The 25,469-nt window shown below is 41.3% G+C and overlaps 1 protein-coding gene across 4 annotated transcripts in view; it reads left to right on the top strand.

Annotated features, from left to right (window-relative positions):
* The window catches only part of trps1 (trichorhinophalangeal syndrome I), a 95,824-nt gene that overhangs the window by 40,365 nt on the left and 29,990 nt on the right, over positions 1 to 25,469 (top strand). The window lies entirely within an intron of this gene.

Genomic DNA, 25,469 nt, shown 5'->3' with positions numbered 1-25,469 from the left:
TCCTCCATTTGATCCAAATTCTTTCCCTAAATAACTGTAGGATTATCCATCTTCTCTAAACATTTGATTGCTTTAACCCCGCTGACAGTGTGTGCATGGTATTGTGTACACAATGCCTGACTGTTCTGGTACAATGAAGGGACACAATCCAAAACAACAGCAATCAGTTAATTCTTTCCAGCACTCACCTGAAGCTGGGTATTTTATTTATCCCAAGCCTAGATGTTTTATTTTTTCTCTTTCACTCGCTTTTTTTTACTCTCTGTGTGTGTGTGTGTCACTGTGTGAACATATATATGTGAATGTTGGTTCTTGCTTGTTTTTTAGTGAGGTCAGTTGTTTGTGCAGGCTCTCGACTGCTCTCTGATGCCTTAACATAGGGTCCATCTATTTGAGAGAGCTATAAACATGCTGATAAAGACTCAGCACACACACACACACACACACACACACAAGGAGAAGCTAACATGAAATACCTCCTTCGTTTGGCCTTTACCAAAGGACACGTGACAGAAACAAAAAAGCAATCTACATAGCACATGATGCACTCAGTTTATGTCTCAACCACAGGGACCACGTCATGTTTTGATCGTCTGCTTCCTGTAGCTAGCCGTATGCAGCTGTACTTCTTGAATTTCTATACTCTCACTATTAAGTTAACAGTTCCATTGTAAGTTGCCGTCTCGAGTCTCATACGGAAATTGCTGTACCAGGATTTCATTTCCAGGTATCACACGACAGACTGTACACACACATGCAACAGAACACGTTCTGACTTAATTAAACAGGATACAAAGAACACACATTGCCAAAGAAAACAAAACATTGCAAAAGCTCAGCTTCCCAATTAGCAAATAGGTCACACGATGACGTTAGTTGGAAGTCTAGCAGAACTACCGTGCGTCTGAATCGAACCAGATCTAGCTGTGAAGTAATATATGTGTACGTCTGCCTTCGTCATCCTTCAATCCAACATGTTTCACACGTGTGGTTGCGCAAGTCATACTAAAGATTAGGTGGCTTTATGAATGAGGCGATGCTATTGTTCTGTCATAGTGGTTACAGCTTTGTTAATTCGGGCTTGGTTAGTTTTACAAATACTTCTGGTGCGTTGTGTTTATTAGATAAATAGTATCAGTGCTAGAAGATGTTGAAGATGAGCCCTGAGGGTGACGGCAGACACAAACTTCTTCAAGGTAATGGTTAGTGAAGTCGAGTTTCAAAAATCCTTCAACGCAACTGACCCCTGGTCTACTTTTCAGCTGAAAAACACACAGCGTGTATGACTAATTGCATGAGCCACATGTTCCTCACAGTTTGCCTTGGTCAAGGAGTTTGCATCACTTCCTCTGTCCAGCTCCAGAGCTTAGCCATGTTTTAGTCAGACTCTCTAACACCGAGCCTTTAGTAATGGCTTCCCACTTTCTCCACTTTAGAATCCATTGTACGCTGTACAAAATGGCTTGGCTCAAAACGAAGGGCAATTTGTTGAGAAACGGCAGGCAACCAGGCAGAATGGGATGATCAATCAATTTTTAATGCACTTCTTGGGTAACCTTTTTAGTGTACCGTCTGTCTAAAAGGCAATTGAATCGAGTAGTATACGAATATTTTTTCTGGTGCTAAAAATTCTTTTTTTTGTAAGACAAAATTCTTGATTTTGCACCTGTAACTACAATTTTTGTGTCATTATACATGTTGTAAAGACGTGTGGCCATGTCAAGCTAGGATATACAGTATCTATTGTCTTAATTAAACCCTTAATTCCCACTGAAATTTCTCACTCTTGTAACTGCATAGCTTGCCATTGTACATACTAAATCACTTGAGTGACTTAATAATATACTTTACAAATAATTTCTAGAGAGTAAGCGTTTAATAGCTTCAGATGGATACTAAGAATGCCTGGTTGCAATCATGTATAAAAATGGCTTGCCTAATTAAGTGGTACAGTTCATGGGTTAGTTCTGGTGAATATCATTGTACACACACATTGTGGTGGTGCACGCGAAAAATTCGAGCAAACTTCCGTTTGCAGACTTGTCTGTGGTTAAACTGTGCTGTACCTGTGTACAAACAGGTAAACACTTAAACAGTGAAATGAAAGAAGAGAAAACAACAAAAAAAACTAACCACAATTAGTCAATTCTGTGACTCTGAATTACCCTACTGCTGCATGTCTGCCCAGATGGTTCCGGAAGAGCAAGGCTCGGGTGTGGTGCTTTCTGTGGTTGTCATTAGCTGAGGCGTGTCGCTGACTGTATGAAGCATCTGAGCGCGGGTGGAGGCTGTGCTCCAGCTTTCAGGAAACGTTGAATCACATTTTTTAAATTCCTTTTTTTGGTGCCAGTATGGGCTTAATGGGACTCAGAAGAGCTTTAAGGTCCATCAAAATATTTTTTAAGTTACCATGACTTGTCGTGTGAGTCACCATCACACTTTATTAAACCAGGCTAATAAGGGAGGGGCACAGCACAGAAGAACCGGAAGAACCCGGTCTGGAGCCAGAACTCGGAGAAGCTTAACAGGCGTGAGCCGAGAATGTCTGCGGCGAAGTCATCAACGGATTAAAATGAAACGAGCAGACAGATAAGAGATACCATGATGAGCTTTGGCTCTGTTTGCACTCAAAGGAAAATGGTGACGTTTTTTGTAAAAGATTTGGAAACACTTCTGGAACTTTGGATTAAAAAAAATGGTGTCATTCAGAAATAAGATAATGTGAAGACGTTTGGTGGGCCGTTTTCATTTTTCCATGCAGACACCCTCAAGCTCTTAAGTTTCCACATTGAACAGTTTTTCTGTATTTATTCATGGGCTTTTTGAAACTAATTTCTCCCAAACTCACAAGTTCATCCTGGATAGCAGCCCAGTCTAGGGCACAATGATTAACCGAAACCGTCATGCAGCTTCTGGTTTAGAGGACCAAACACAAGACAGAGGGACTAATTTATTTATTCATCCCTGAAGGACTCTTCATTAGAAAACAGCCTGTTGGCTTTTAATTATATTTTGTAATGCCAGTGTTTGTGCTCATTACTGTTTTCTTGTTCAGCTTCTTGCTCTTGATCTCAGTAGTCATGCAGGCTCTAATCAAACGATTCATTTGTTTCTGCATGATAAAAAAAGTTATTGTTTCCTTATTACACATCGTCGTTACTCCTCCCTTCTCTCTTTCTCCCCTGAATTTCTCTGCGGAAAGTGATGTAAAGCGATGGATAAGATTCAACTCTAGCTCTCTTGCTTTCATATAGGATATATAAGCATTTATGGTTGCTCCAACACCATCTCAAAACACCCAGTAAGTTTCATATTCCTTAATTCACTGCCTTTTCATATTGCAAAAGATTGTTACGAAAACCCTTCTCACATTACGGGGCATCACCATGTGGCAATATCGGAACTTCCCCTAGAAAGTACTGCAATCACGTATTTCGATTCTTAGGTAGGTGTTTCCTTCAAATGATGATTCAGTGAGGAGGTTGTCATGGCAACCGTGGCAGCCTGCCTAACTGCTTGTGCAGGCTAAGCCGCTGGTGACTTCGGAGTTGATCATTTCCACAACTGTAGTGTACATGATGGAATACTGCATCAACGCCCGATGTTCATAGACCCATTTTTTCCTTCCACAACAGCAACCCACCAAAACAGCATAGTTCCAATTTCCACAGGATGCCCACAGCCCGCTCTCGGTAACCCAGTTGTTTTACTCTAGTTCACTGCACAGTGTCTCGTTTGTGTCTTGTGCAGATCGTACAGTTGGATAGATAGCTGCGTGTCGCCAGGTTCATTGTTCTCTAAAAGACAAATATTTACTGCCCAAAGAATCTTTGATAATAATCTCTTTCCTTATCATTTGCATTTAAAACAAAAAATGTTTTAAACTCATGGTATCTTAAGTATGTAACCTAGTAGTAAGCCAGCATTAATGTATCCAATGTTAGAGATTTAAGCACTTATGTACATCGCTCTGGATAAGGGCTTCTGCCAAATGCTGTAAATGTAAATAAAGCTATTGTTTACTTTAATTAACCAATTAAAAAAGCTCATTGCTGAACTTGTTCGCGTAAATAATCATAAAGTGCTTTTCTGCCTTTAGCAACCTGTTTAAAATATTCACTGTTTGGCTTTACCTGTAGACTGTCAGAGAGAAGATCTGATCCTTCATGATTTTATTTTTATTTGGAGGGGATTTGACACCCCCGGCTCAGTGTATGACCATCCAGTTTTCACATTTGTCCTTCTTTTATTTAACTAAATTCCTCATTTGTCCTCCAAAAACTGTTTGAATAAAGTTTCTTGTAACCAGTAATTTATTTGCCCTGTCAATAGTGTGAAAAAGGCAAAAGAAAAAGCCCTAAAGGCAGTGCTGTACTGAGGAAATGCTTAAGTTTAGTTTTTGAATTACAAAACCTTTTCCCCTCAAAAACACTACTGTAAGTCAGTCAGATACAGGGGTTACATGTGCTGCAGTTAAAGTGATTTCCCGTCAACAACAATTTACATCAAACTATCAAATGACAAAAGATTTTCTGTCTCATAGACCTTTCAGTTAAAAAAAAAAAAGGCATGAATTTTCCATTTTCTGGATCCTAGGCGGAAAGAGTTCCCCAGTGAGGCGTCAGAAGCTGGCCTTCGGCCTTAAAGGCTTCAGCACGGCCCGATTACAATCTGTTTGAGTCATATTGACCAAAAGTGAGTGTGCAGACGTGTATGAGGTGTAGAGCTGGCTGAGAGCTGACTCTGGGGTCCGTCCCCGCTCTCATATTAAGATGACTCGTCTTCATGTGTGGTGACCTCCAACTGTGCTTTTCTGCTCTGCATTTTTCTGCTCGGCCTCCTGATGTAGGCCCAGGTCAGGCCTGCCCACGTAACTGAGACTGAGTAGTCCAGATATCCCGATGAATACAATAAGTCACTTGTGCAGTGTTGGATTCCACAATTCTTCTCCCCCTTTCTCTTACTTTTTCTATCTGCATTTCAGAGGTTGTTCAGGTGACTTTAGCCCAGGTTTTAGTTCATGCTTAGTATGCTGCTGAGATAGACAGGAGGAGCAAGAAGGAGGGATGGTGGGAGTGAGACGAACCCTGACGTGCAGCCTAATGAAGAAGTGGCTTGCTTATTAGTGTAGAGAATAGGAGAGTGACAAGTGGCGGGGCCTGAGGATTTGTGCTACAGCACAAACAAACGCATGAGAGAGGGAAGAGCGGAGTGCCTCCTCCGGCTGAAAGAGCTTTCTGAGTGCTGTAATGAAAGCCACTGTTTGGGGAGGCAGGGATTCAGTGGTGAAAGCGGAGGGTGTAAGGCGTCAAGCTTATTCTCTGGTGGCGGCGAGGAGGAAGAGGAGGGGCAGAGGCCTCTAAACAAACACAAAAACAGCAGCAGCTGTTGCTAGCAGCAGGCGAAAGCTTGATTACCTAGCGGACTGCAGCTCAAACAGCACTGCACCGAGCTCTTGGGACGTAAACAGTAGGTATTCAAGACACTCCAGCTGCACCAGGGCTGGTCTCACTCACCCACTTTGGTAATCGGTCGACTTTGGATTCTACAGGGTGACAAACTCTCCGATTGGCTACCGTTGTGCTGGGCCTGTGTGCTGAGCTATCAGAACTGATAAGGACCTCCAGACTTGTGTGTAGGTGATCTCAGGTGGTTGAGTGAATGACATAGATGCTTCATAGTGCTCTGTGTGTAAAGTGACCCAGGTCGGAGTTTCCAGCTTTGCTGTAGACAGATGGTGGTTTCCTGGAGGGTCTGTGCCCTGGCAACCCATCACTTCCCACCTCCTTCACCTCATTCTGTTATTTTGCAAACTCAGGATTTGATGCTGCTGCCAGCTCCCATGCCCTGCCAGGAGGAAGGTGGGATGTTCTGCCCATTGCAGGCCTCAGGCACAAAACATATCACACCAGCCTTGAGCGCCTGTGCTCCTGCTCCTCTGCAGGTGAGAGGGAATAACTTGCCTGGTGTCATCTTCTACTGCTGATCCCCACAACACCAATTAATCTCCCTCTGTCTGTACTCCAGCACCTGCTTCTTCCTAGAGACGAGCAGCAACTATAAACTTTTGCACAGGAAATCAGCAGTTTTAGCAGTTTCAAAAAGGGCCATAGGCATTGGCATAGTAAAAACGCGAGAAATAAGGATGACTAGCAGGAACAATACACTGTTAAATTTGGGAAGGTCGTGAGTTTGAATTCCAGGTCCACCAAGTTTCCACTGCTGGGCCCCTGAGCAAGGCCCTTAAACCTCAATTGCTCAGTTATATAAGTTGAAATAAAAATGTAAGACACTCTGGATAAGAGTTTCTGATAAAATGGCAGAAATGTAAATGTAAAAATGGAAATAATAACTGTGACATTTGAGTGAATATTTGTTCGAATTTGTTGTTTGTGTTTATAGACGTAAGTTTAGAGCTGTAGGTGACATTACGGCAATGTGGAGAACGTTGCAGACTCACAGCTCCAGGGTGCTCATATTGAGTCAGGGTTGCTTGTTCTCTCAGTATTTGGAGGGGTTTTCTCCATGTTCCCCGATTTCCTCCTAGGCTTCAAAAAACATGGCGGCAGTTTGATTGCTTACATTTAAATTTTTTCTAGTTGTGTGGTCATGGTGCCATACGAACTGGTGTTCTATCCAAGGTACATTCCCATCTTGTATCTAGAGTTTAAAATGAGTTTTTATGTGAGGCAGCAATAACAATTTGTAGATGGCCTGCTCAAACTGTCTCTGTTCCATTCCCTATTTTTCTTTACATCACAACTCTGTATGCTTGGGTGAACCGAACAATTTTCTACAGACCTCAAAGAGCTGCATTATATTTACCTATTATACTCCTAATGTATTTAAGCTCTCTAACTGCGAGACTCATTGCATTCAGAAAGATTCTGATCTCAAAGGTGAATATAAAAAGCAGTAATCGGGGGGAAATTCTCTCTAGCCTGGCCTCAAATCAAATCCATTATCTTTGCCATCGTTGTTTTGTCCAGGCACTGCATCAAATTATATTTTGTGACAACTGCTTTGATAGAGTACAATGAATGTTTTTGTAGCTGTAATGTATTCAGTTATCTGTACTATATTTTATTTCTCTATGAATGAGTTATTCTCTTTAGAGAAGTCTTCTATACTTGTCTGCACCTCTGCCCCCCCCCCCTCTCTTTCTCACTACCCCTGTTTTTGCCTGAGGAGGAATTTGGTGCAAATGGATTTCCACCCTATTAAAAACAGGGGCCGTTTGTGCCAAGTTTAAATATAGCATTTTGCTGATCGTCGTCGTTTTTTTTTTCTTCAGTCGAGAATTACCGATTCTGTTCACAAACACTACGGAACTTCGAATCCATCTGTTCAGTTTAGAGCATTTTACCTGCCTCTCTTCCACATTTTCCTGATTGGCTCATGAACAGACCAACTCCAGAGCAGGAAGTCAGAGCAGATGTTTGCAAGCTTTGTTCAAGGTCTGTCCATTTAAAGCACAAGCCACAGGATACAGGGTGGATCTCTTGGCCTGACTTGGCACACAGCGTTTTGTAACACTAGTGTTTTATAACACTTTATTGTGGTCTACTGACCAGGGAGACATGAAATAGAAGGTTTTGATGAATTGAATTGCCTCAGCGGTTATACTGTTTTGTTGCACTTGGCACGTATGTTGGTCAGCTGGCCTTTGATTGAGTGTACTACACTGACAGAAAAAAAAAATACTTGGATAACAATTTTAGGTGATAACAATTGAGGGCTTCTATAAATGACTACACAGTAATTGCCTATCTTAACATAGAACTCATTACTTTGACTTATTTGTAGCTGGATCAGCAGCGAGGGGGCAATTAGGTGCTGATGTGCTCTGTGGTCTTAACCGGGGACTTTATGAGATTGGAGAGTGCAAAGCAAGAAGTCTGAGAGCAACCTTGAGTCTAGAACATCAGATCCTCCAGGGCCCCAAGTCCCTCTCTTTGAGTTCTTCTTCAGTTCCCAGGTATTCAATCATGTTTAGGCCACAGAACAGGGATGACCACATTATACGTTCGATTCTTTTAGTCACTAAAGCATCTCTGTGTGGATTTAGATACATGGATCATAGTCCTGTTGGAAGAGCCATCCCTGATCAAGTTTTCTTCTGGTGCTTCCTTGAGTTCTTGGTGCCATGTGTCCTAACAAAGCTCCCATGGGATTTAAAGAAAAGGAAAAACTAAACTTTTCTGTATAACCTTTCTTCTTTTCACGCCAAACCCACCTTAAGTGTTTTTTTTTGCCAAAAGCTCTATTTCTGTCTCATCTGACCAACAAACCTGGTCCAGTCAAAGTTTCAGCAGTGTTCAGCAAACTCTTAGTGCTTACGTTTGTGGTTAGATGAAAGTAAAGGCTTTCTTCTGGCACACCTTCCAAATAGATCGTTGGCACGGAAGTGACGTCTAATTGTAGATATGGAGGCACATACAATTTGCTGCAACTCTTGCCACACTTGCACCTTCTTCCAGGAAGGTTTGCTACAGAATCGATTGTTTTTAAACGTTTTAATAGTTTGTTCATAAAAAAAAAAATAAAAATACTGGGGTGCCAGTAATTCTATGTATAAAGTAAAGGCTGGAATTCTCTAGAAGCTAAGACATTCATGAGACATTTTTATGAGTAATCCTGGAACTGACTGTAGCTGTTTTTCTTTTTCTTTTTTTTTCTTTTCATCCAAAACAGTATCGAAACAGTTTACAGGACACACTAGTTGAGACAGACAGCAGCGCTACTCTTTTAGAAGTACTCGGTTCTGAACAAATATACCAGTGTTCCCCTCGATTTCCAGGCAACAGTATGGTTTGAATGTTGTGGACCACCAACGTAGAACAAGCCCTGCCATTTTCTGTACCAGAAATCACACACAATATTTTCTTCTAGTGTGTGAATTTATTATAAGACCAGAGCTGACAGCTTGCAATGAGTCAGATGTTCTTCTGTCATACAGCATCCATGCTAACAATCAAATGTCCTTCATTTGCACTATATCTAGATGACTGTTGGAATCGCAACCGGTCTGCTGTCAACGTTCTGATGTAACTCAATTACGCGTGCCGTGTGATGCCCTGAGTCGCACAGATGAAACCATAATACACTCCTTCTAACACAGAAGCTTTATGATTCTACTGATATTCCACTGTACTGCACTGTACACATCAATCTGCCACATCATCTAACAGCATGCCACGCTAGCTCTCTGTGGGTGTGTGCTCCTGTGTTTTGTTAGCACCCTTAACTGTCAGTGTAAACAGTCTTTAACCTTTGGCAGTATTATTTTATTTTTCCCCAGGCCTAGAACACATGCTCAGTGCTTTATTATTTTTTTTATCCGCATGTGTCTGTTTGCTTTCTCTCTCTCTCTCTCTCTCTCTCTCTCTCTCTCTCTCTCTCTCTCTCTCTCTCTCTCTCTCTCTCCTTTTTTTTCTGCACTGTGTGTGTTTACGTTTCCGCCAACCATGTATCCCAGTTCGTTTGTGTACTCAAGCTCACTCGGTAGTGCGTTTGCTCCTCAGGAAGTGGCAAAGCTTCCAGCGTCACTTGCAGCCAAATTCTGGAACACAGTGTCACATTTAACAGACAGAGAAAAAAGGAGAAAGGGGAGCAAAAGTGAGGGAGAGAGAAGAAAGAGAGCGATTCGAGTACCTGCCTCAGTTTGTGGGCCGAGAGGTAGGGCTGTGGATGACCTCACCGTCTGAGGGGGCGAATTACAGTGAGCCGTTTCAACCACCTTCCAGGACGCCCTTGTTTATTTTTGTCTATGGGATGATGGGAAATTTGACTGCTGCAGAAACAAACTGACACCCCGGTGCAGCCTGCCTGCCAGGCCAGACCAGCTTGGGCGGGGGTGAGTGGGGTGTGTGTGTGTGTGTGTGTGTGTGTGTGTGTGTGTGTGTGAGAGAGAGAGAGAGAGAGACTGTGTGTGTATGTTCAGTTTCTGAGGTTTGGCTGTTCTTTGCTGGAAGTATAATGGAAAAGACGGTGAGGCCATGTGCAAAGTTTGTTGTTCCATGGGCCATAATGGTCAAACTGTGTTTAAAGTTAAAGCAGAGTAATTGGAGGTAATTTGACTGTTTGTGCGTGTTGTGTGTGCGTGGGCGTGTGTGTGCGTGTGTGTGTGGGTGTGTGTGTGTGTGTGCGCGTGTGTGTGTGTGTCTGACATAGGCTCTCTTCTAACACTCCTTTCCATACAGCGTTTGCCCAGAATTAGCAGTTTATCAGAGCAGCTTTTCCTTGCACTTTTTGAACTTTCACAGCTGTTGATTATTTAATTGCACGCTTAATTTTAATGCGTGAAATAAAGCGCTGCGTCATTTTCCATCTCATTATGATTCTCATCAGGAACAGCTCAAGTGGCAGGAAGGAACAATATGTTCAGTTTGTTCTTTTATATTAAATCTACGGTTATTATTGACTCTTACATGCAACCGTAAGCGCATGCCAAAAATGTGACAAGGACCCCACTTAACCTCCTGCTCTGATAGCAAATGAGTGTAAACTGCTCACAAATCAACTTTCTTTGCATTGCTCTTTAAGTATGCCACTCTGTAAAGGAGGCATGTGCAGCGGGCATACAAACATTATTACCTCATAGTATACCACCCACGACTGCTTTAGTATAGAATAACAATAAAAATTGTAAAAAAAAAAGACATAATTATTTTATAATATATATAAATAATAATAAATAATATATAATAAAAGAATTATTATTATTATTATTATTATTATTATTATTAACAGAAATAATAACAATAATTCATGACTATCAAGGCCCACTTGCTGATTTGTACAGATTTGAGTGTCAAGCTGTAACTGAATAATAGGCTTGGCTGATATACAGGAAGTACTGAATGCTAGGGTGGTAACAGTATATTACTGTCTGCACTGACAAAAGCTGGCTGAATTAACTTCATTGAAATGATTACATGCTTCAATTGAGTAAAATTGCCATATTTTGTTTTTTGTGCATCAAGGATATCAAGCAAAGCGGTGTTTTTGTGACGGTCACAGTCTACCGTACATGTTTTAGTCACCTAAATGTAATTATGTAGTTATTGTTAGTTAGTTTTCCCATCAGCTCCAATGTCCTCATGAGATTTCACAACATAGCTGGTTTGTCAAAGCTACACAAAATGCTCACAATCAGTCCGTTTTATTTCAAGTTTATCGTAAGTCATGTTCTGTTGAGAAGCATACCTTCTTTAAATTATATGTAATTTTTTTTTTTTAATCTGACCAAACATGCATTTTGTAATCAAGTACCTAAAGTAAGTTTTTTTTTTTTTTTTTTTCTTTGGCAAAGAGATGAAAATAAGACTCCAATTGAACTCTAGTTCGAAATCTACATACACCTCGGTATAGAATAAACCAATTCAAACAAATCAAGTAGTTGATCTATAAACTAATTTGTATAAATGAATCATAGTACTTTCTTTGCATGTTCTTATCAAAACACGCTGATCCTGTTGGCTGGACAATGAAGCCAGGAATTTATTTTACATGTTGTATTTTTTTTTTTTTTTTTTACAGACGATTTAAAATCAAAAGTGAGACACTTCTCACTGTTATTGTAAGATTTGGCTCATATTCCATCTACCGTTATACATGTTAATTTTTAACCCAACGGCCAGTCGCCAGTTTAGGGTATGCATAAACATTTCCTTTGGAACCAGCAACTGGAATCATCTTGTTTGGATTGATAAATCTTTGCCTGGTGAAACCTATCCTAGTAAAATCTATCCTAGTAGGTAATTGTTGGCGTATACCTGATACATCTAACCTCCAACCTCAGCTTGTCTTACTGTAGCTCATTCAAATGCACACAACATGTCTGAAGTAGCTTGCATTAGAAATCACGTTGCACAATGTGTGTGTGTGTGTGTGTGTGTGTGTGTGTGTGTGTGTGTGTGTGTGTATGTTAGTGAAGTAATCTAGCAGTTTAAGTGCAGTATCACATTACTTCTGATAATTGCATCCAGTTGATCCCATCCCACACATTCTCTCATAATCAGGCTCTGTGCTCAGGAAAGACGGAGAAGTTTTTCCAGCTTTACTGTATTCAACAGTGTTACTACTCGTCACTCAATAATAACCGTAAAACCTGGGCATTTTTGTTAGCTTTTTAGTGTGTTATATACAAATACAAATGTACAATAAAACAGCCCCAATGCATGTCTACCAATGAAATTATGCATAGGTGTATCGTTCCCGCACACACAAGGCTTCAGCTTGAAGAGTGTTTTATCATACATTACCTTCACAATGGTTCTGTTTAGCTTAGGGTCAAACTGATCTAAGGAAATCTTTATTTAGAATTACATAGAGAGAGTCAGGACTAAATTTGGACTGACAGAACGTCATTAAAGACCATGCCTCAGGGTAATGAGAAAACCATTGCCTATGCAGTCTGTCACTCAGAATGGAGTCCCACCTCTACGGTCCTGCCGGAATCATCCAGGTGGCCCTAATGATCCAAGCAAGGGCTGAAACCAAAACCTGAACCGAGTTATTTATGTCCTGGAAACCTTAAAAAACGGGAGAGGACTCTACTTAAGAAGCAAGGGTAATTGGAAAGTTTACATGAATTACAAATTTGATTTGGTGTGCCTTTGATTGAAGTCTTGGCTTGCTTGCTTGCTTGAAGAGACCGAGTGGTGTCTATAAATGTCACCGACATTTCATCTTCCTCTCTTATCTTTTTCTTCCTCACGCATACAGAGTTTTTAGGTCTGTCGTGTCAGACAGTGTCTCCAAAATTGAATGAGAATGCCTTTGCGTGTAGATGAATCGTTGCGCTCTGTGCCCGGCTGCAAATGAACATCTGGCTGGCATATTGGTTCCATGTGTGAAAATGAGATCAGCTCGAATAATGACCAGACTCCAGAGAAAGGCAAATGCACACTGGCTCTGATTTGTTCGACAGCCCAAATTGGCGGCACCTTGCATAATTAGGGAGCAATTGGCTGAGATTAGACGGGCTTCAGACCCTGACCAATCATTAATATGAAGCCCCGTCTTTAGGCTCCTCCCTCTTTCTTTACACTGACGGACCCCCTCCAGTGTTTGCTAAAGCGCTATCAGCTGGTAGCTATCTGTCAGAACTCTACCTCTTACCAACCCACCCACCTACCTCTGGATGGGCCTTAATTGTTTTAGACAAACAAGCAAGCTTGTAGCTTAGATTTTTTTTTTTTTTTTTTTACCCAGGAAGACTTGACTTCTTTGATCCACGCAATATTTCTTTGTTGGGCCTCAAAGCTATTTACTAAAGACATTTATTCCCAGACAGTGCAAGGACTCAAAAAAGGACTTAGACTTGGGTGAAGGAAAACACGGTAAGCTTTAGCGGTGGAATGATGGTTAACAGTGAGTGAGGGATCACAAGGCTCTCATTGATATTCATTGTGTGTGTTTCTGTTTTGTTTACATTAAAATTATTTTGGAAAAGCCTATTTTAGACACTGTCGTTTTTCATATGCAGCTCTGTCTGTGTGTTGAGGTGTGCGCGGCATAATATCAAAACGAACGCTGATGCCAGCTGCTATGCTTCATTAGGTGTCATAACTGCCCCTTTTAGCGAAGGGGGAAAATTTTACCTTCCCACTATTAAGAAGCAGAACCCAAGTAGTGATCTGAAGCGACAATGATGGCAGTTTGCCTGGTTCACTATCTGGCAGCATACCCTGATGTATAAGCAGTCAAGACGTGGGGATTATGGTTGATGGGAACAAGGCAATTTTCAGGAAGTGATAAAGTGGAATACATCTGATTGTTTGCAGCACTCGGTTTGGAAAAGCGATGGTGTGAATTAACAGGCAAGAATAGATTACATTTCGCTTCTGCTCACCACATGGAGCCCGAGCTCAGCCGAGATAAAGTGGGGAAGTCCGTGTGTGTGATTGTACATGTGTGTAAACAGCTTGCAGGCAGTCACCGTTGCAATTACCGACATGAGTACGAGTGTAATCACAACAAGATGGACCCACAGCAGACAGTCTCTGACGACGCAGAGGTCCAGGTTACCACCTCTCACAGCATGTCAGCACATGTGGGAGCTCAATCAGTGATGCTAATTTGTATTCGATGAATCTTGACATTCATGAAGCGCAGAGGTTAAGAATGCTCAAGGAGTTCACAGTGTAAAACACATAACCTGGTGCGTGTTTGTGTGTGTATACGTACATTGCAATACCGTATCCTCCTTCACCAGTCTGTCTGCTTCTCTCTGCCTTCTCTCACTAATCATTTAATCCTGCATAGTCTCTGGGGCCACACCTTTAACTGTGCTTTTGTGATCAGAGTAATATTTAGGTAATAGCATGCTCATACATGCTTCTTTACGCTGTTTTCTCTGGTTTTCCATGTGCTTCTTCTTTTGTCTCTTCAAAACAACAGGAAAAGCCCTTAATCAAAGTTTTGTCCCATGGTGTCCATTCCCTATTGTCTCTCAGTCCCTCCTATCGTTCTCCTCAGCTTTGTTTACAGAAGGGCACAGGAGTTTAAAGGAGTCTCATGAAGACTGGTCGAGAGAGAGAGAGAGAGAGAGAGAGACAGAGAAGGTGAAACAAGACAGGGAGCACTCTGAGGAAAGGGTGTATTAGCTGTAGATCGTTTCCTATAAGCAGCATATCTCCCAAAGGGCCTGGCTTAGGTGACAGAGGGGTAAGAGAGGGACTTGTAGAGACCTCTTGCAGAACTTCAGAAAATTCACCAACGCACCCATAGACACTTTGATATCAGTAATGCTGCCGGCATGAATTCTGACGTAGCACTGATTTTGTCGTACAAAGCAGTGTCAAAAGGAAAGAAAAGGGCTGTTGGTTTTCATCTTCACCCACTCTCTACTTTACTTCTTTCTTTCTAGCTGTTATATATTTTGTTTCATTCTTGTTCATTATGCTTTAATCAATTGAAATAAATTACATGGGGCATTCCATAGGCCTTTCCGGTGTAGCAGTCTAATCTCTTTGGCTCGTTCAACTGCCATTTGGATAAATGGTTTCGTTTCTTTTATGGACCTGGAAAAGCCAGAATGAATCAACACAGCGAGATGAAATCACTCTTATGCACCTGTGGCACACCCTGTAAGTAGCCTCATTGAGACACAAGGTGAACCGTAAACAGAAAAAGAAATGCAGTGCCAATTTCAAGAGTAAATGACAGTCTATTTGGGATTACTGAAATCATACAACAGCCTCTCTGTTTTAAATGAAATTACATCCCAGAAAGATGCTCATGCATTTTCTAGTAAACTTGTGTGTGGCATTCATAACATGATCAATGCATGTTTTCACACGGTGCTGTCTCTTACATTTAGGGCATTTGGCAGACACCCTTAGCTAGAGCGACTTACATTGATCTCTTTTATACAGCTGAGCAATTAAGGTTTAAGGGCCTTGCTCAGGGTGACCTTTCTGGCCCTGGGATTCAAACTCATGACCTTACGATCAGTAGTCTGACACCTTAACCACTGAGTTACCACTTCCCCCACTTCCTGTCTCTGCCCAGTTCTCCCAATGCAAGGCATGAAACCTGGTGCTTTAACTTTTGGATTTGTCTTGAAATTGGCTTCCTAGTTTCGAGATTTTATATATATATATATATATATATATATATATATATATATATATATATATATATATATATATATATATATATATATCCTGGCTTCTTTATTACACAAACACCTTCCTACTGAGCTATGTAGAACTAAATCTCCAGATGTTCAGGAATGATATTTTTGGTATGAAAACCAGCTTTTTGGGCCAGTGGCAGTTTTTTGAATGTTATGGCAGGCACAAAGGTAGCAGGTTTAAACGTTTGTCTTTTCAGCAGGATTTAAGGTTTAGCTCTTTTTCACCTTTGTCCACTGAGCTGAACAAAAAAGGAGATCCTAGGGTTGTAGGTTATTCTGATCGATCTCTGACCCCAACCCTGACTGATGGGTAGAAAGTTGAAATCTTCAATTTCCAAATGAAAGAGAATATTATAACCAAGATCTAGAAAATGGTTACAACAGAGATGAAATAGCACACATGCTTTTCGTTTTTTCTCTCTGCTGCTCTATTAGCAGGTCTGGAGAGCCAGACTCCACTCTTTCAGCAAGCCAGACTTCTGACCGTCCAACAGAAGTTTTTGAGCAACTTGTAAAATTCATTTGAGAACAAATGTGCCTACAACATTTTGGCATCCCTTCCTGCTCGAGCATGTCCGCTTTAGAACGAACAAAGGTCTGAAAACATGGTGTTCATTTACACTTTTATAGGGGGCCTCATTAGGGACTTGTGTGTTTTTACAAACAGGTTGTTCATGGCTACAGATGTTGAGCTTCCTCTATGTTAACTAAGCTTAGCCCATGGGCTTGGACTACCACAGACTGTAGCCACATTTTCACTAGGCATCATTTCCTGCCTGTCTAACAAATCACCGTTGCAGGTTTTTTCCCTAGTATTTGTGCGCAGAGTGTAAGAATACATATTCTGAAAGAGACTTTGTTCAAACTGAAACCGTTGAAAGACTCCTTGTAGTACAGTAGTCTTCAGATGACTGTCCCGTTTGGGTGTGGTCTATTGCTGTAGCGCTAAAGAATTCTAGATACAGCTGTGTGTGTTGTGAGGTCGAGATGGACTCTGAATTCGTATTAATGGGAACCCTGGAAATTCAAACAGGAAAAAATAGCTTCAGCTGTTCAACGCCTTTCTTGAACTGTAACTCTTATTTTTAACCTCATTGTTGTGGAGAGAGGGACGAGTCCTGGCTGCCATCCTGTGAGTCACACTTCAATGCAAAAATCTTTCAGGGGAAAGAGACCTCCACCAGTACAGCGAAGCGTGACCTTTCCTTATGTATTTAGCAGATCTTGCCGCTCTTTGAAACCCCCCGAAAGCTTTTGAGGTGATCGGACGTGACTAATTTGATCCTCTTGACTTGTCTTCATTTCAGTTTTGAAGTCATTTTCTCAAAGCAAGCTGCTCACACGATGAAGGCACTTGGCTTGCTTTAGATTTTCTCCTCAAGGCAAACTCATCACAGATGTCCCGCTTGTGTCTTGGTTATGACTGTGAAAATGAGCATAATTAATTCTGGCAAAACACTCTACTGTGCAGGGACATCTTCATTCTCATCTTTTGTTGTTGTTGAGCTGAACTCAAGTCACATCAACTCTTGGTGCAGTTGAGGTCAGGTCGGTTTTAGAAACGTAATATTTTAATTTTTTTCACGTGCATTACTGTAGGTACACTAGAATGTCTCACCTGACAATCTTATTCAAGTCTTATTCAAGTCTCCCAGACTGTGAAAATGACCACTGTTAGCACTGGCAGGACATGATTACACAGCTAGTAGGAGCACTGATTGATTCTAATCTCTCATCTCCAATTTATCCAAGTGCCTCGGTCTATTCTCTCAGGTGACTGAAGCCCTATATGAATATGGATGTCCATGTGTCCTTTCCCAGCTGACAGCAGGCTACTCATTTCTCGCATTTCCAAAAATGGCAGACTCGTCCACCTTGGCCTGTTCTCCAACAGTCACTAATGGTCTCCTCTTTTCTGAGCTGTGTGCTGAGATAGCTGTCTGGCTGAGACTGAGCAGGGTTTGTAGCTCCAGGCCAACTCAGGCTCAGTCAAGCAGAAGGGGAGAGAGAGAGAGAGCGCACAGGGGCAAGGAGGTGGAGAAAAAGAGGGGTCTGGATTAAGCTCAATTGAAAGGATGAAAGCCTCCTGGATTTCTAATGAGGTGTTTGCCAGGAATCTCAGAGCCACTGAGTCATTTTGTGATGGTGCAGGTTTGAAAAGCCAAACAACATGGTTGTTTTCCGGGACTGAATATGACGAGTCACCTTTGGTGTTGCGGGAAAGGCCTTGCCTGGTCTGTGTCAGGCCCTCTTCCCTGTCTTCAAGCGCCACATTGTGGATGTGCGTGTGTATCCTTTTGAAAGCTACAACAAGTCCAAACCTGTGAACGGGTTAATCTGGTCTAACAGATGTTCTTAAAAAGCCTGACACTTTCCTACACGGATTCATCCCTTATTCGCTCCGGCTCCTGCTCGTGCTGTTTCTCCGTCCCTCTGACCAGAGACATTTATGGGTAGCACAAAATTCATTTACAGTCAGGTCCTCAAACCGTCACCTAGTGTCACTGTAGACAGACTGACTTTCCTCATGCTGTTCTCCATCTCTTGAACTCATTATAATAAGCATGTATATGTGTGCTAGAAAGTAAATTCTTCACACAACACTTAAGGCCAGCGCCATGGCAACAGGGCAGCTTACCAGGCTGGCATTTTGGAAAAGAAAATCTTGGTCACAGAAATTCTCTCTCTCTCTCTCTCTCTCTCTCTCTCTCTCTCTCTCTCTCTCTCTCTCTCTCTCTCTCTCTCTCTCTCTCTCAATCTTTTCTTATACTGTGCTATGGAGCATACTCAATACCCTACACTACCTGCATCCAATTATCTTTTTGTTTAGGTTATACTTTTATCCACTATTTTTTCCTTCCTTCCAATTTTCCCCCATTTCGTCGTCTCTCTTTCTCTCTGTCTGGTTCTCTTTCTTATATTTTCTGTTTATTTTTTTTTCTTCCTCTTTTCAAACTCTAACCATGACTGTCACACATACCATTAACTCGCAGCCATATTTTATCAGTACAGGAAAAAAAAAACCCGCCCCGTGGTAGTGAAACTAAAGCTGATTCATACCAGACAAGTCCTGCTGTTGAAAGCAGTGTTTACATTCTCCTAAAAATCAAATGAGAGGCTGATTTCTCCCAGCACTGTGGCCTGGTGGGCTCCAAGGATGCTTGAGATGTTGGCATCTGCAGTCTAGAAAATTGATACGAGTTTGTATTTGATTTCTAAGAGCTATTTTTCTTATTACTCAGATCTCAGTCGATTGTGTGTTGCTGTGTGTGTGTATGTATGTGTATATATATATATATATATATATATAGAGAGAGAGAGAGAGAGAGAGAAAGAGAGTAAGATGTAAGATATATTTTATTTGCTAAATATATAATTATAAAAATATATTTTATTTTCCTCACACTTTGCATGCAGAAAAAGACATTATGGCAATAACTTTTTTCTCGACAGATTACACCGTGCTTCATGCAGGAACAGATTTAAATAAATGGAGGCTTTTAACTTTCTGCTTATCTAGTAGCTATTATATATTTTTCCTGAATCAAGGCATTGCTTAATATTACTTACTGCCCCCTGATTTATACCCTTTGATAGCTTTGAGTGTATTTATGCTTAAAATGAGGTGGAACTCTTAAGATCTGCGCTTCAGGAACACACAGCCTTCATGATTACTGTAAATGACCCATGAGTCTGCACTGCTGCTCTGGTCTCAGGCTCCAATGTTTCAAAGTTTACATTGGACCGTCACCTTGGCTAAACTTAGTAAGTTCGATTTAATTTCATTCAGGGCCCACCTATTTACAAAAATGGGTAGGCCCAAGGTAATCAAACAGCCTATTCAAAGTGATGTGCTCATTTTCCATCTGGTCCAGTCAGCAACAATGAGCTAGCTTCTAACTTCCCTTAAATTATAACCAGGCCTGGAGTATCAGTGTCTGTCACGGTTAGCTGACTAATTATGATCAGTTCTGTTAATTAGACCACATCACAGCCGAAGTGCATAGTTACAGTATGGCATGTTTAAAGATAGACCGGACGAATGATCGACGAAAGCAGAAATGACTGCTCTTTTCTCTACTGCTTGCTTTAAGATGCTCAGCTGCTCTAGAATGCAGTCCGTACGCAACGATGCGACATACAGTATGCCGAATCTTTATCGAGGGCTTTATCGACCATGACGAGTAAGAAGCGGGGACGTATACAGCAGAATAACTTCAAGCAGTACAGCCGTTTCTAACTTTATTATCATCTGCCTTGTAGCTAGTATATTATAATTGTTATATCTAAGCATTTCAGTACTCACAGAGCGTCTCGGCGACATTTATCACACAGCGGTGCAGATGGTATTATCAAATAAAACTTAAATAATTGTTATGAAAAGCGCTCCTGACAACAGCTGCACATGTGTTTACCATCTGTGCATGTTATAGTTACTCAGGTGTTTCCTTACACTGTACACATATAAATGCAAGGAGCTGAATCATTTCTAGTGGTCACATTGCATTGCTTTCTTCATTGCGCCGCTAATTTTTTCTTTCTTTTTTTTTTCAGTTACAGAAACATTTTCTGCCAAAAACTAAAGAAAATCTTATTTGAAATAAAACATTGTTTGTGAAATCTGGCCCAGTTATACACCAATCCAAGGTTAAATGCTGCGCACGATCCTGTTTGGTGTATACATGAATTGTGCATACTGTACCAATTTGACCAATTTATTAGGAATACCAGTGCACCTGCACTGTAATGCAAATATCCAGTCAGTATCCAATCTCATCAAACAGATCATGCAGATTAGGATCCGAGCTTCAGTTCACATTTCACATTAAACATAAGAATCTGGGGGGGATGTGATCTCAGTGACCTTGGCCTGCTTGTGGTGGGTAAGACCGGCTGCTTTCAGCATCTCACAGGATCCAGTCAGAGACAGTTCCTGACTACTGCTGGCAAATCCTGGTCGAGAATTGCCAGACTGGCTCGAGCTGATATTTCAGTCAAATAATCACTCTTTATGTCCATGATGGGCAGAAAAGCATCGCAGATTGGGCAACACATCAAAGGATGAGGTGGATGGGATGCAACAGAACAAGACCGTATCGGGTTCTGCTCATGTCAGCCAAGAAAAGCTGAGGCTACATTGGGCACAAGCTCACCAGTCTGGAGAGGTGAACAGTGGAGAAAGACCAGGTGACATTTTCCAGGAGGAAAAAAATGTCCATGAAAAAAATCTGCTTCAGTTCTTTAGAAACCCTTTGATTACATAGCTGATAAGGGCATTTAACAGAAACCTACTTCACTATGCTTACCTGCAGTTACTTGCTGAATTCTCTCTCTCTCTCTCTCTCTGTCACTCTCTATCTATCTATCTATCTATCTATCTATCTATCTATCTATCTATCTATCTATCTATCTATCTATCTATCTATCTATCTATCTGCTCACAGTAAAGAACTCTGTGCACACACACTCACTCTCTCTCACACACGCACACACACACATACACTCACGCACACATGCGCACACACACACTCACTCTCACTCTCTCACACACACACATGCACACACACTCACACTCTCTCTCACTCAGTCTCACATACACACACACACAGCCTCTGCCATGATGGAAATGAATCAGCTAGTGTCTCTAGATTGATGGAGCGATAAAGCAGCATTTTTTTTAAGTGAGAGTGAACATGTGTTTTAAATAAAAGCTTCAAGGCAAACCCCCAAAAACCAGTGTTACATTACAAGAAGGAGAAGATTAAAACACGGAGGGGGAAAAAACACGCTTCGACTTTTGAAAAAATTTTTTTTATTGTTTCTTATCACGTTCCAGCTGGAGGTTTGCTGCATTTAAGCTCTTCGCTGTGAACCCATCCTTCTTCTTTAATCAGCACAGAAATGATACGTGTGTACGCACTCCGACTCGAACTCCACCAAGCTCTGGCTGAATGGAAAGACTATACACTCAGTCCTCCTTTTTCTGCCTCCCTTCATAGCTTTTAAGCTCCTGTGTGTGGTTACTGGGTCTGTAGATGGGGAGGAAACTAATAGGTTTATCCATGACATTATTATTTTTTTGTCCACTCCTTTTTCTTTATTTCTCTTTTCCCCCCTTTTGTTCCTTTGTCAAAATAGAGGTTGGGAGGCACACTATCCCTTTTCACAGCGGAGCAGCTACAAGGAAGCGTTCAAAACAATGCTCATTCTCTCTGTGAAGGGACGAAAGCAGACTCTTTTCAGTCACTCTTATGTAACTCACTGACTCACAGCCCTTTTGATTTTTCATCCATTCACATGGACACATAAAATTCATTTAATTTATTCCTTCCGACCGTTTTTGCTTTTCATAACGGTGCAGTCTGTGTCGAGCGTGCTTTGTGCTGGCGAGTAACATCTCGCAGGGTCACATGGGTCTTTCTATGTGGGGTGCGGGAACATTTAGATTCAGGTTTAGATGTTGTTTCTCTAATCCTCGCTGCTTTTAGTCTATCCATCAAAAAAGGCCAGGTAGAATTACATGCCTCGTCTGTGCAAAGCTGTAACGTCACACAGCGCCGTAGCTTATATTGTGGGGTAAATCTACTACATACTATGTGTGTGAGGTAAATATCCTCCCGTGTTGCGTGTATATGGTTCGAGTTTTCTAGAATAGATTTTCTCATCATCATTTCTCAGAATCGAACCTGGGGGCCTATAGGGGTCAGTGATGTACAGCCAAAGATTTTTTTTTTTTTGGGGGGGGGGGGGGGGGGGCATTATTTATGCTTTTAAGGCGTAATTATTGCTCTAGTATCATTACATTTTTGTCCTTTTGCTATTATTAAGGATATCAAACCACACCATTTTTTCCCCTCAAATACAATACTGATACCAGAGGACTGGGTGTTGGTTGCTACTTGATACTGATCTGATCCTGACATCGTGACGCTAACGAGGCCAGCTCTCCGCAAGCTCCTCGCTGCCAAGTTGTACAAAACACCGTGATAGCGGCGCGCTTACATACTGTTTGTTTTCCTCGTCCAAAATATGCGTCGTGTCATTCAGCATAACACTTCCTCAAATATGTTAGTTTTACTAATATGCTAGTCACATGAAAGTTCTTTTAGGAGGTTGTTTATTTCCTAATGAAAGGCAAAATCACACACACACACACACACACACACACACACACACACACACACACACACACACACACACACACACACACACACAGAGTAGCTCATGATATTGAAAATGGAAGGTAGAGTGGGGTGCATAAATATACACCCTCATTTCTGTGTAGCACCTACATTAGTTCTGGTACATTTCAAACCAGTTGCCATCAGAATTAGTTGACTAGAGTTCAGCTCAGTGGAGTTGAAGGGTTAAGGGAAATGCCAGCATCATGAACAGAGGCATTCTGGGACAGGAAATGTCCATTATCAATTAAGGTTTAATTATTAAAACATATTCCAACATTTGAACATCCTTTATTTAAGACAATCACTTTACAATGACTTAGTAGTAAAGGAATTAGTCACTGATGCAGTTTGAGTCATCGGATGAATCTCAGCTTTGATCATATGGAGTTCACAGTTTTATTTTTACACCTTATTTTAAACGTTCGAGAACTGCTGAAAGGTGTTATATTTAGTTATCTTTAGCGTCCCAGTTACTCGCTCTGATGGCAGATCATTTTAGCAAGCCACGCATGAGATTGACAGCGCCGCGTCAGATGATTACAGAGTCTTATGGATCTGATCCGCCTCTGTTCAGCAGTGTATTCCCCAGCAATTCACAGCAAATCAGCCTGACTCATCTCTCAGCTCTTGTCCGTATCAAAATGACACTTTCATTTGTCCTGCTTCTGCTGTACAGAAAATGGAGCTGACTGTAAGCAGAGTGCAGTTTGAAGCGGATTTTATTTATGTTTTAGCCAGCGGTGGATGGCAGAACCACTCACATCTGCACACACTCTCTCTCTCTCTCTCTCTCTCTCTCTCTCTCTCTCTCTCTCTCTCTCTCTCTCTCTGCATTTCTGCTGTTTTGGACTCCTGTATAGAACTTCATTGACCCCACTTTAGGTTTTGGCTGAGTCTCCTCTCACTAACTCAGGAAGGCTGTCTGCATTGTGTTGTCTCTTAATAAAACACTTGTCCTCTGTGTGCAACAAACTGCATCCAACCGTTGCGTTGCCAGTGGCAGCCATCTTTGAACATGACTTATGCTTAATAACTTATTAACTGACATTTGTTGCTACACGACTAGAAGCCTTTTTGCTTTTGTGGAAGAGGATGAGCTTCTGTCGAGCAGCTGTTACCTTCGTCAGCTCACTCACTTTACTCTCACTCGTGTCACATGGCTGGGAGCACGAGGTCGGATTTCCCGGGGATCCCTTTCTCGTTTGTATCCTAAACGCGTCCCTACAGCGACTGAACTACATGTTAGTGACGGAGGAGTGAGCACACCCCTGTCATTAGCCTCTTGTCAGCCTAATCCACCCTTGTTGACGTTTCAAGCGGAGGAGGCCTGATCTATATTACACTGGTAGCACAGTAATATCTCACTAGCATGAAACCAGTGCATGGAGATTGTACATGGCTAGATTTCCTCCTTCATTTTGTTCTCATCCGGGAATTTATAGCACTATTTATTTCTAAACTAATGAATCTTATTATTATTTTTTTCTTTCTTTCATTTTCCAAATCCAGCAGAAATTAGACTGAAGGTCTACATAAACAGATTTGAGTCTAATCCCCAGTATATGCTAGCGTTGGCTTTATTTAACGATTAAAAAATAAAAGCAGAGGAGGAGAAAAACAGCAGGGGTGAGTTTGTTGCGATTAGACTGGAACTCAAAGCAAACCTAATGCAGCATGGGACGCTCCATAGCGCCTTTCAGAAAACGGGTTCCTTAAACAGCCTCAGCATGTCAGCCATGATTAGACATGCTTTGCTAATAAAAGCTCATTATCACAGCGCTACAACGAGCAAGAGGCCTTTTATTTATTTATATATATATATATTTATTTTTTTTTCATTTAGTTTGTTTTGCTTTCTTTCGTCCAGAAACGCACTGCAAAAATCCCAGCTGGAAACATACCTCCATGCCTCGCAGTCCATTTAGTATAATTAACTTTCTGTTTCCAAAAAGGTGCAGAAAGTTGGAGGGCTGCATCGTTCAGATGAGATGTAAATAATCTGTCAGCCAGGACGTAACACCTGCAAAAGCTCACTTCTATCCCACACGTGTTTTATTGTATTGTAGTGAGGCAGGGATTAAAGAGGAGGTTATAATGCGCCTGAAGTATCACTGCAACCCCAGAATCCATTTGGAGTTTAACCAAACGGTCAAATGAAAGAGCACAGATGTGCACAGCAGGAAGTGTGTAGCGCTGCACAACCAAATAGTTCCCACGACAGTAAATTCAAATATTCACCCGCTGTTATAGCCTTTTATTTTATAATTGATATCTGTTAGCCAACATCCTACACAGTCATGCATAGATGTTCTGTGATTGTTTTGTTGTTGTTTTATTCTGTTTTGTTCTCATTTGGTACTTTGGCAATCATCTAAACTCATTTGCCATTTGAAGATCTGACTTAGTGGGAATTTGAACAGGATTCAGATGAGTTCTCTCACAGGATTAACAAAGCTGATTGGTGGAAATGTACTAAACGGTTCACAGGGACTTGCATAATGGAAGCAAAATGTAATGTTAATTATAAATGATGCAGCTTTCTGTAAGCCTACAGAAGATCTAAGCTTAAAGATTGTATTCCTGGAACATGGAAAGTTGCTGGGTTTTTTGTTTGTTTTAAATATATATATTTCTTATTA

Source organism: Tachysurus fulvidraco, chromosome 24, assembly GCF_022655615.1.
Source record: "Tachysurus fulvidraco isolate hzauxx_2018 chromosome 24, HZAU_PFXX_2.0, whole genome shotgun sequence".
In the NCBI taxonomy this organism is placed as follows: Eukaryota; Metazoa; Chordata; class Actinopteri; order Siluriformes; family Bagridae; genus Tachysurus; species Tachysurus fulvidraco.
Note: the sequence above shows the minus strand (reverse complement) of the source record. Positions and strands in the feature narration are given on the sequence as shown.